Below are 12,895 nucleotides of genomic sequence, written 5' to 3' on the forward strand. Positions count from 1 at the left end.
TAATGGTACGGTGGTGAGCAAAAATGCATCCTCTCTTCTTGTCTTCCCTATTTGTTTTTTCATTCATTAGTTGCCATGTGGGTTCTGTTATCAGTTAATTAGGTAATTAATGTATTAAAAAATGATTTATTTCATTTCTTCATATCTCATTAATCTCGCCAACTCTTTAACCCACCATAATTTTTTCTGTTTAGTTATGCCCCGTGTACTAATGAATAATCAATTATAAAAAGAAATGTAAAATACTAAAGAATTCTTGCCGTTCCTGTTCCCTATCCAATTTCTTCTTCTTTTCTCCTCATGTTCATGTTTTTCAACTACTAATTTCAGAAACTAGTATCAAAAAAGAAATTTGCAGAAAACTTGAAGAAGAAAAAAAATACTGAAAACTAATAAGTAAAACTTTGACAACGAATATATAGTAACTAAAAACAAAAAAGGTAATTTTCTTTTATGGAATTTTATTGGGAAAAAGGTGAGTAGCATAATAAGTGAAAATTCACCACAAAACAAGTAAAATTCAACCATTGGTGTGTTATGACATTCAAAAAAATATAAGGCTTGTTTCATAAACATGTTTGGGAACTCATTTAGTAACTATTGTGAGTATTTAGTTTTTAAAAATGAAAATAAAAAAGTGAGAATTTTTTGGACAGTTAGAATATGAGTTTTCAATATTAAAAAAAATTAAATGAAAACAAAATAAATATTAGATAAAAATTGATAAAAACACATAATAAATGAATAATACTTGTATTCCCTTCTTGAGGAATAAGCTCATTGCCATTGCAAATAACGTATCATAACCATATAGATGTTATAATCGGAACCTTCAATTTCTTAATCTTTTATTTGAAGATCAATGTTGCAAAAAATGATTCGAATTGGAGATCGTTTAATCATTCAAATGTATCAAATAAATCAACGGTGTAGGTATTAGGTAACATATTAATGAGAAATTGTCCATTTTATTATATGCAATTGGTTGACTAAACAATCTATGTTTTGAATGACTTTTTGTAAGGATGATCTTCAAATGAGGACTAAGAAACTGAACGGTTTTGATTATGAAATTTTAACTGTTGATGCACAAAACCAAGTTGACTTTGGAATATCGTAAAGTGTTAAGATGTGACCTTTGTTATGTTACTTTGGTCACATAGTGAGGGTAGCATGTATAGAGATAAGAGATAAGGGAAATAAACGCAAGAGGTACACAGTTCACCTATGTTGGGCTATGTCCACATGGTAGAGGAATTCTCATTAATAACGTAGAGTTTATGTACATGATACAAGGGTTTAGATGTAATCATCACTTAGTGAGTTCTAATAATAGATTAAGTAGAATAAGATCATCAGGGATCAATTGTGGGAAAATGATCTTCTTTTATAGTCAAGGAGAGTCCCATGTTTTGTTCGCAGTTGATGTGAGACTCTAGAAGTTTTATTTTGATGTTGAAGTATAGTGTACCAACCCATGCCGGTTGGAGTTGTCATGCGCCATTTTGGAGCCGACACGCACCATTAGTACATTTCGTCAAGTTGATGAAATATTAGTTAAATCTAGCGAAAAGGTAAACGGCGTTACCTTACGCCTTCAGAATATTTAGTTAAGTTTAACGAGAAAGGTTATTGCAAGGTTTTTTTTTCAAATTTTCAATGTGGGATTCACGTACAACCAACCACGTGTTAGATGTGAAGGTAAAAAAGTCTCACATCGGTAAAAGGAGAAACCTTGCAAGGGCTTATAACAGGTTGGGCTACTCCTCATATTGTCAATTGGTTATATGGTGGAACATCAACTTTCTTCATAGTAACTGAGTAAGTTGACACACGTGTGAAGCCCAACGCCTCACGTATTGCACGTCATCCAATTCGTGTTGCCCACGTATTTGGCTTGAAAATTCATCACACACGATGGGCATGTGAAGATGTGAAGGTAAAAAAGTCTCACATTGTTGAAAGGAGAAATAATGTGAAGGTAAAAAAGTCTCACATCGTTGAAGGGAGAAATAATGTGAAGGTAAAAAAGTCTCACGCTGTTTAATGGAGAAGTTTTTCAAGGGCTTGTAAGATGTTTGGCTAATTCTCATATTACCAATTAGATTTACGGTGAAACCTTAACTTTCTTCATCATGGACAGACCATCCCATATGACAAGGGCTATCAATAATGATCATACAGTGACAAGCTGATATAACACAACATATATATAAAGATAAAACTCTTGTCAACTTAAAGTCGCCAATAACAAGAACACGAGAAGCGAAATTAAACAGTACAACTCAATCTGAACTTTTGAACTAATGAATAGAGAACATAATTGGAAAACCTATTGAACATGTTCATCAATGATGCATTTTATTAAGCTAGAAACTGTAATTAAAGATCGTATCCAAATGGATAAGTAACATTGAACACATAGACTCAAAATACATATCAATGAATATCGTATTTTTCTAAAAAAATAAAAAGTAATTAATTACCTTGTCTTTTCTTTTTATTTTGTTTAAAGGAGTATTTAACTTTCCGTTCAAGGGTTTTGTTTCCACTCCTTTTCTACAAGTCATATTTTGTAAAGATAAAGAAGATTGGTCCCCTTTTTCCCACACAACTTTTCACATAAATGACAGTCATGCATGTAACACACATGGCCATGCATTTTATGAACAAGATCTGGAGTTCTTAATTAGTGGCACAACTTGCAATTGGTTTTACCTTTGTGGTGGCTGAACACAAAGCCAAATTAAGGGACTTCACGCGCTAAGGCAGTTTAATTTTTCCTTCCGTAACAGTGTCTACGTGGGGCGTAATCGTGTTGCGGTCACACTAATATAAGCTTTTAGAATGACAAATTATTGACATGCAGGTAATGTATTAGCAACTTTTAAGCGTTTTATTGGCAAAGCAAAAAAAAAGCATTAGCAGTTTCATGTTAAATGTCTCATCTCGGTCCAAATCCCCACCACATCTCGAGCTCAACTTTACCGTGCCCTCACGGTTTTGTTTTTGAAAACTCACATGAAAACTTCTCATCGTTTTGTTTTTGGGAACTCACATGAGAACTTCTCAGTGGGTCACCCATCATAGGATTGCTCTCGCGCGAACTCGCTTAACTTCGAAGTTAAAATGGAACCCGAAACCAGTGAGTTTCCAAAAGACCTTGTACTAGGTAGAGATAAGAATATACATATAAGGCTTACAGGATCCACTCTCTTAGACGATATGGGATGTAACATTAAAAGTAGTCAAATTTTTACCTCAAAAGAAGATAAAAGAGAGTATTTCACCGCGGTTGGACTCACAGAAACTAGTTTGAACTCTATTAATTTGTTTTTCCTTATTTTTTGTTTCATCATTTTTTTCTTATTAAAGCAACATCAAGGGTTATTATGGATAAAAGAATATTTTACATATACAATAAGCTTAGCTGGTTAATTGTTATTTAGTTTGTAACTTATATAATATGTGTCGAATTACTTAATTAGAATATAATGTTGAATTTGAATCCAATAAAGAAATTCATTTTTTTTCCTTGATAAATAAGCAGTTTTAGGCCTGAAAAATAAGACAACGTTGAAAATACAAATGCTTTGAAACTGAGCTACTTTGATGACATCATTTAGTAAAAATTTCAATTTTCAAGAAAAGAAAATATAGAATAGATTACATATTGGCTAAGTTTGAGCCAACTTTTCACATAAATGACAGTAATGCATGTAACACACATGGCCATGCATTTTATGAACAAGATCTGGAGTTCTTAATTAGTGGCACAACTTGCAATTTACTACTAATTTGAACCAAATTAGTGACATGGTTTTACCTTTGTGGTAGCTGAACACAAAGCCAAATTAAGGGACTTCATGCGCTAAGGCAGTTTACCATATTTTTATACTAAAAAGTCAAACTTGATACTATTCACTTTACCCTTTATTTTTTCTTTATCGTTAAAACTCAAGGTTTTCAAATCATTTTCATTAATTTTGCTTTTAATTTTTCCTTCCGTAACAGTGTCTACGTGGGGCGTAATCGTGTTGCGGTCACACTAATATAAGCTTTTAGAATGACAAATTCTTGACATGCAAGTAACGTATTAGCAACTTTTAAGCGTTTTATTGGCAAAGCAAAAAAAAAAAAAAAAGCATTAGCAGTTTCATGTTAAATGTCACATCCCAACCGGGGCCCCCACCACATCCCAGAATCCACTCCACCGTAACACGATATTGTCCGTTTTGGGTCCCGACCACACCCTCACGGTTTTGTTTTTGAGAACTCACATGAGAACTTTCCAGTGTTTTGTTTTTGGGAACTCACATGAGAACTTCCCAGTGGGTCACCCATCATGAGATTGCTCTCGCGCGAACTCGCTTAACTTCGAAGTTAAGATGGAACCCGAAGCCAGTGAGTTTCCAAAAGGCCTCGTGCTAGGTAGAGATAAGAATATACATATAAGGTTTACATGATCCACTCCCCTAAACGATGTGGAATGTAACATTAAAAGGAGTCAAATTTTTACCTCAAAAGAAGATAAAAGAGAGTATTTCACTGCGGTTGGACTCACAGAAACTAGTTTGAACTCTATTAATTTGTTTTTCCTTATTTTTTGTTTCATCATTTTTTTCTTATTAAAGCAACATCAAGGGTTATTATGGGTAAAATAATATTTTACATATACAATAAGCTTAGTTGGTTGATTGTTATTTAATTTGTAACTTATGTAATATGTGTCGAATTACTTAATTAGAATATAATGTTGAATTTGATTCCAATAAAGAAATTCATTTTTTTTCCTTGATAGATAAGCAGTTTTAGGCCTAAAAAATAAGACAACGTTGAAATTAAAAATGCTTTGAAACTGAGCTACTTTGATGACATCAGTTAGTGAAAAATTCAATTTTCAAGAAAAGAAAATATAGAATAGATTACAAATTGGCTAAGTTTGAGCTATAGAAAAAAGAATACTCGCCAAGAAAAGAGATCGAAAAACTAATCCGACTGTGTTAAGATTGGAGCCAACTCTTCATCGTGACAAGCCCAAGAGCAGGCTAACTCGAGATAAAGTATGAAGCCACATAACTAATCAGATATCTCGCCCGGTTGAAAAGCTACAACTCGTACCTGACCATTGAAAAACTACATTCAATATCGGCCCAATAAAAGTTAATTACCAATAATTTAACCGATGTTTATCTTTTTAATGTACGTTAGCCCAACTCAACTGTGATTATTATTATTTTTTTTTTTATGCCTATACCAGCCCAACAACTAACTACGAACTTGAATCGGCTTGCTTACTTGTTCACGATCTCAAGTCTCAAGTGTTTTCCCATGTCTTTGTAAATGTTACTTGCGTATTTATGTTGTATTCTTAAAAATTGTTTGAACTTGGTCCCTTCACGCGCTACTTAATCGTGAACTTCATGAGAGACCTAACAATAACACTAAAATGTAAATATTTACATATTTACTAACATTCAAATGTAAATATTTTGCATAATTAACTATGTGTTATATATTAAAAAATATGGAGTGCAAGAATTTATTAAGATCTTTTTTAATAGGAATTTCTTAAGATCATAAAAATTATCACTCGTAATATTCATCTAATTGATAATTCACTTTTAAAATTATTAAACAAAAATCTATGTTATGACTTCACTTATTAGAACGTTTTTCACTATATTCTAAATATTCGATGACTATATTATAATATATGAGTTTATTTTCAATTGAACAAATTAGAATTGGATCCCATCCGGATTCACTTTGTAAGGATCCGAACCATATCCATCATATATATATTATAATATATGAGTTTATTTTCAATTAAATTAATTATAAGTTTTCTTTCTTAATTACCTTTCCTAATACGATGCATGTCTAGATCTGAACCGTATCCATCATATTTATCTACATGAGTTATTGAATTCATACTTTCCTAAAAGTTATATTTTTTTTACATATTTTTAGGATTCACCAAATCCTACTGGTTTTAATTCAAGAGGTGATTGGTAAGCCAAACTCTTGTTGTGAATGCAGTATAAAGCGCTTCGATACTAGAGAGTAAATTCACACATCTTATTTGATTTAGTTTAATTATAGGCTTCTAGCTTCTCTTAAAAAAACATTGTAGGCTTCTAGCTAGCTTGCAATGCAGATGTTATGGTATATTTTTTGGTGGATGTGATCATTTTACATGCATTTTTTGGTTGTCGGTGATTTGATTTTGAATTCTTTTTTGGTGTGGATGACATTATTTACTAACCTTTCACTTATTTTGTATTGACGATATGGCTGCTATTTCACAAGGGGATGTGATTTACTCCATTCTACAATATCTTGATTTCAACAATTTTGGACAAACAACTCGAACGTGAGTTTCTTTCCCATATTAATTTTCTCTCAAGACAAATGCCAAGAACAACTATTGTCTATGCGTGCGAGATGATTGTTAGCCATTTACAGACTTGAGATTCCTAGTATAAATCTCACATAATAATAGCTTGCAACCATCAACGCGTGTGTAGATGTTTGTCACCATTTATGTCTTGGGGTTGAGATTGTTTTACTGGTCTTTCCTTTTTATTTATGATCATAATAACTACATTATTCTTTATGCATGTAGACTTGAGAGGGAATCCGGCTTGTTCTTCAGCTTGCCATATTTTGAAGAATGTTTCATTCATGGAGAGTTTGACGAGGCAGAAGAGTACTTGAACGGCTTCACCACAGTGCATGACAACATCTATTCAACGAAGGTCATTTTTGAGCTTCGTTGGCACAAGTTTTTGGAGGCACTGGACGAGTAATTAACTAAAACCCTACATTTAATGGAATTAACGAAATACTAGTTCTTTTTAGCAATGTTAATTATATTTACTTATAACTTTGTACCCATGCAGTAATAACTATGAGGAAGCAAATGAACTTCTCCATGAAGAACTCACAACCGTCCTGCCGTACAATCAAAACCTGATTGCACAGGCGACCGAGATTATGAACTTACACGACGTTAGGTAAAGAAAGCGACGACTTTTGCTATTTGTACCATCTTAATTGAGCATTTAATGAGAGATATTATTTTTTTCTTTTAAATGAACAATTTCGATCGTTGTGATTGCACATACACTAAAGTAGTTACTGCTTTATACGACTGATTTTTTTATTTTTCATAAATCGCGCTTTGCTTCCTGCATGTAGAATCTACCTGCGACTTCAGGGCTGTGGAGACCTCATAGAAGCAAGAACTGCGGCGATGATAGATATAAGGAGATGTTTGGAGGCGAATCCACTGCTGGTTGGGAAAATTCGATATCGAATTCCGAACCACTACAGTAGCGGCGGCCTTGCTAATCTAGCACTCCCTCCACCACCCGCAATTCTGCTAATTCGACGAGCATCCATAGCAGTGTTACAACCTCCAACAACTCCGTTGCTTGTACAAGTCCATTTCAGGCTTATTCCAGGCTTCGGATATTGGGTCGTAATTATATGTAATTAGGACGCTGGCAGGACATTATTTGATGTGATGGTGTTTTGCTAATTAGTGTACATTGAACATAAATGTATCTTCTATTAATTAAAGTTAGGAAAAACTAATAAAAATGGTTTGAAAACTTTGAGTTTTAATGATAAAGACAAAATAAAGGGTAAAGTGAATAGTACCATGATTGACTTTTTAGTGTAAAAATATGGTATTTCGTTAAAGTGAACAGTACCATGAGCTTTTCGTTAAAACTCTAAAAGTCCCTTAGAGCCATTACTTATTAACTTGAATCGGTTGTGCAAAACAGTATTGGGCTAAGCTAGAGGATTAAGAGTGTGTTTGTTAAGAGTTTATCATAAAAGATTGAGCTTAGACAGTCTATGCTAAATGTCCAAAACAAAAAGATATGAATACAGCATGTTAAATTTTACTCATGACAATTGAGAATAACAGTAAAATTATTTGTCGAGAAGGCAAAATAACGTCATAAACCGCGTGAATAATAACTCCAACTTTTATATTATTTCTCCATTTAACCTGTAGTGTGAAGGTGGTGAAATTTGGAAATTTTGAAATTTTGAAAATTAACACTTCTATTTTTGTATTTTTTTTTTTGTTTTGTATTTTTTTTTTTTGGTTTATGTGTCTATAAACGATTGAGAGAAAATTAAAATACATGTGTTCATTTAATAAAAAGTTAAAGATTTTTTTTTATTAAAAAATGAAAAGAAATTGCTTGTAGGCATGAGAAAAGAAATTTAGAAAATTGAAGGCAAATCTTGGTTGGAGCGTGAGAAGAAGAAATTGAAGTAGAAAGTAACAAAGAATTCCTCCTGAACCTCGGCATGGTAAACATGCGTGTACGTTTCTTTCAGCCACCTCTCCAGTCGCACCAACCGGGACCCTCCACTTTGGACAGTAGCCTGGATAAAGCTGACCTCTGTACTGTGCTTATATAAGCCCGTGGTCCCAGCAGTGTCGTTATCATACTACGAGTTCGAGACTATTGTATAAGTTCAGCAACTTATTATTTCGTACAAATTCACTATGCTTTATCAATTAAAATTTAATCACATAACGATGGTTGTCTTTAACATTACTGTCTAGAGATATTTTTTATTATAAATGAAAGTTTTTAAATTAGATTTAGGTAGGTGACAAGTTTGACACCAAATTATTATGATATTCTGTAGCTTAATTCAAATCTCTTGGGTGATGAGAGAGATCATATTTTGTAGACCACATGATGTGATGGTTGATATTTGAACTTCTTTTTTAAATCATTAAAAAAAAAATCCTATCATTAACCGTCATATCATACGGTCTACAAAAAATGGTCTAACCATGAAGCCTATGAGAATTGATCTCCAAATCCGATTGGAATTCACAAGTGGTGGGGATGATAAGCTGGGTTTTTTGTTATTTTTATTTTTTAATTATTAATAGGCAAATTTACCAAAATATTCATGTCACGCCAACAATTTAATGGTTTATGTAACCAAGTTAACATAATAGGATAAATTGAGATACAAAAAATGAGCAAATAAGTGATAAAGTGAGATTTTGTATAAAGTGCAATTATCATAGTTAAAAATAAGTATTTCTTGATTATAATGCTACGTCAAAAATGGTGTTCACAATGATTTCATTTCATTTTGTCGTTCATATATTATATAATATTGGTTGAAAAATAAAGAAGTGATAAATGCATAATATTTTTCTTTTACACACTCATGTTTAATTTTATCTGTTATTTTTGTTTGATTTATTTAATTTGAATGTCAGAAATAAAGAGGTGTGTAAGAGATAAAAATGATGTGTGAAAATCAATTGTGTGGCTATGCTATAACTTTATTAATCAACACAAGATTCTTTGTCAAATATTTTTGATGTTTAAAAGTTATTTTTGACAAAAGTCAAGTTATGCCATTATTTTTTTAATTAAGTAGATAATCCACGGCTACAACATTGTCCAATACAGTCATATATGAAAACATTTCAAACAACAATAGATAAAGTTCTATCCTTAGTATGCGTATTTGGAATGTTAAGTCCAACGCTTGTGATGGCATCAGCTAAGAATTTATATCCCTAAAAATATGCGTCCATAAGAAATATATTAAAAAGAATCCGCTAGACAATAAATAAGAAATTTTCCTTAAGAAAGTTACTGTTTTATGTAGAAATTATGAGTGTTCTTTCATAATTAGTTTTCCAAATATAACGCATGTCTAGATCTACACCGTATTCATTATATTTAATTATATAAGATATCGAATTCATACTCTTTCCTTAAAACTGGATTTTTTATTTTTGTAGAGGATTTACCGAATCCTATTGGTTTTAATTCAAAGGGTTGTTTGTGAGTCGAACTTTTGCTGTGAATGTGGTATAAAACCTTCTGCCACTTGAGCATAAGCTTTCACTACTCCTATTTGTTTGATTTTAATTATAGGCATCTAGCTAGCTCGCATGTAGATATTATGGGTGGATGATATTATTGTACGTGTTTTGGTTGTGGATGATATGGTTTTTTTTTTTTTTTTTTTTTGTAGATGATATTATCTTTCGTTTAAGATCTACTTAAACAGTGTGTAAACTGTTATTCTCCTGGTGTTATTCTTCTGTTGATATATATATATATATATATATTTTTGTGGATGATATTATTGTACATGTTTGGTTGTGGATGATATGATTATTATTTTTAGATGATATTATCTTTCATTTAAGATCTACCTAAATAGTGTGTAAACTGTTATTTTTCTGGTGTTATATCCTGATTTTTGACTCCTTTTGACGTATAGGAACCAAAGCATAACTACTATATGTTATGGTCAAGGTATTGTAGAATGGAGTAAATAATATAGTAGCTACAATATGGCTGCTATTTCGCAAGGACATGCAATTTACTCCATTCTACAATACTTTGACCTCAACAGTTGTGGAAAAACAGCTCGCGCATGAGTTTTATTTTGAGAACTTTAACGAAAAGTTTTCGGTACTGTTCATTTTAACGAAAAATCACATTTTTACACTAAAAAATCAATCATGGTACTACTTATTTTACCATTTATTTTGTCTTTATCGTTAAAACTCAAAGTTTTCAAACCATTTTCATTAGTTTTTCTTTTTTTTTTTAAATTTAATTTCACATCAAGCCAAATGCAACGTACAATTATCATCATAGTTTATCAATTTTTGTGAGATTACTATCATTGGTTAACAAAAAGTAACGATTTTTTTTAACTGCATTAATTATTTATATGAGTAGCCTGGAGCGAGAATCTGGTTCAGTTTGCCGTATTTGGAAGAATATTTCATTCGTGGAGATTTCTACGAGGCAGAAGAATACTTGAAGGGCTTCACCACAGCGCTTGAGAACATCTACTCAACGAACGTCATTTTTGAGCTATGTTGGCACGACTTTCTGGAGGCAGGCACTGGAAGAGTAATGAACTAAAACATTTACATTTGGTGAAATTAATGAATTATTAATCCCTTTTTAGCAATTAATTCGACGAGCACCTCTAGCACCTCCGCTGCGCAGACAAGTTGCATTTCAAGCTTTTTGAATATTGGTTCATAGTCATGCGTAATCACTAGGTATGACGTTGTTTCTCACTTTCACACTCTGTTAGTGTAGATAATATCGTTTATTCAAAAAAAAGAAAAAAAAAAATTAGTTGTTTCCCACTTCCCAAATGAAAGCATGAGTTATTTGTTGTGCAAGAACTATTTTCACTCCCTACCGAATGGCAAGGTAGGAAAGAAACCTATATACAAATCTCTCGATGTCACTTAGTAATAGGGTTTAGCTTCAAATCTTGTGGATGACGAGTTCTTAACTAATTTATGCGATAACTCTCTTTGAAAAGGAACGGTTGGGGCAATGTTGTAGTGAGCCATATTAGAGGTTCAGTGTTTAGTGTTACATGCCAAATTTAACTTACGACAATTCAGAGCAACCGTAAAAATTGTCATAGGTGAATAATAACACTTTTATTTGTTAATTTTCTATTTAACCTTTTGCGAAGATGGAGTGATTTGGTAATCAAAAGATTGTAAAAGAGTTTAAAATTTTAAGGGTATTCAATCAGAATTTTAAATGAATTCATGAAAGTTCAAGAATATTCAATTACAATTTTAAAAGAATTTATTAAAGAACCCTAAAAGTCTGAGTGTGAATTCACTCTAAATTCATAGTCTCTATAAAAGTCTATTAAAACTCTTATCAAACTCCTTAAAATTATAACTCCTTTAAAATTTATTAAAATCGCAATTGAATACCCCTCCAAAATGGAAGATCATTAATATAATAAGGATAATTTTAATTAAACAATAATTAAAAAAACTAAATATTAAAGTCCCCATGTTTTCTGCTCCTTTTTCCCTACTTCTCTAGCATTCACTCTGCAAGCACTTTTTTTTCCATAACTCACCTATATTTATTTGTCCCTTGAATTGAAAAACTTATCAAGGGCAGGGACATAAATAAACAGGGTGTGAGAAGGGAAAAAGCGTGGGCGAAGATCGTTTCCATATGAAAAATATTTTGGCTCTTTATATCTAAGGATCATTTCTTTCCCTTTCTCAAAAAGGATCATTTCTCCCTTACCAATCATAGTGTTTTGGCTACGTCACTTCAATATATCTGTCAATTTGTGATTAGTTGGCAAGGATGAATCACTTCCTATCTGTAAGGGGTCACGAAGTGTATATTTATATGTAAGAGTGAAAGTTGCGTAGAGCTAAAAACTGGAGACTAGTTACATTGTTATTGTAGAATGAGGATCCTCTCCGGATTCTCTTTGTGAGGATCTCAGGAATCCTCCAATTGCGTCCATTCATCGTACGGTCAATTTTCATTACGTACTATTTATATTCAATTTTAAATAAAAAAATTTACAATGATTTATGACCGCACGATGTATGATAAACGAACATGATTGGAAGATCTCCGGAATCCTCACAAAGAGGATCCTCATTCGTTATTGTGCTCGTCACTTGAGTCTTGAACTTTCAAGTGAGCTTCTGAAAGCCTTTGCTTTTTCGAATTTTTCCTCATCTGAATGATATGTAAAATTTGGGGAGAAAAATTTATGCTATAGGTCAAGATTTTGTTTAAAACTGACCAGGAGTAGGCTTGGTTCGGTTCGACACACCCCCACCCCGTAACTGCCAACCCAAGGGCCACCGTCGGTTGGCTTCTGCTCAACCAACACCGTAAACAATCAGTTAGGCTTACCAGATTTGTCCGTTTTCTTGTTGGAGCAACGAGATCTTAACACATCTACAATGGTTGGTCTGAGGTAGTGGAGGTCGGAGGGTGTCAATATGGCCTTGGCTACATTTCAACCGTATCGTTTTTGTCCTTGGGAGAAATGATGATAACCAAGACATAAT

Source organism: Pyrus communis, chromosome 1, assembly GCF_963583255.1.
Source record: "Pyrus communis chromosome 1, drPyrComm1.1, whole genome shotgun sequence".
NCBI classification, from domain to species: Eukaryota; Viridiplantae; Streptophyta; class Magnoliopsida; order Rosales; family Rosaceae; genus Pyrus; species Pyrus communis.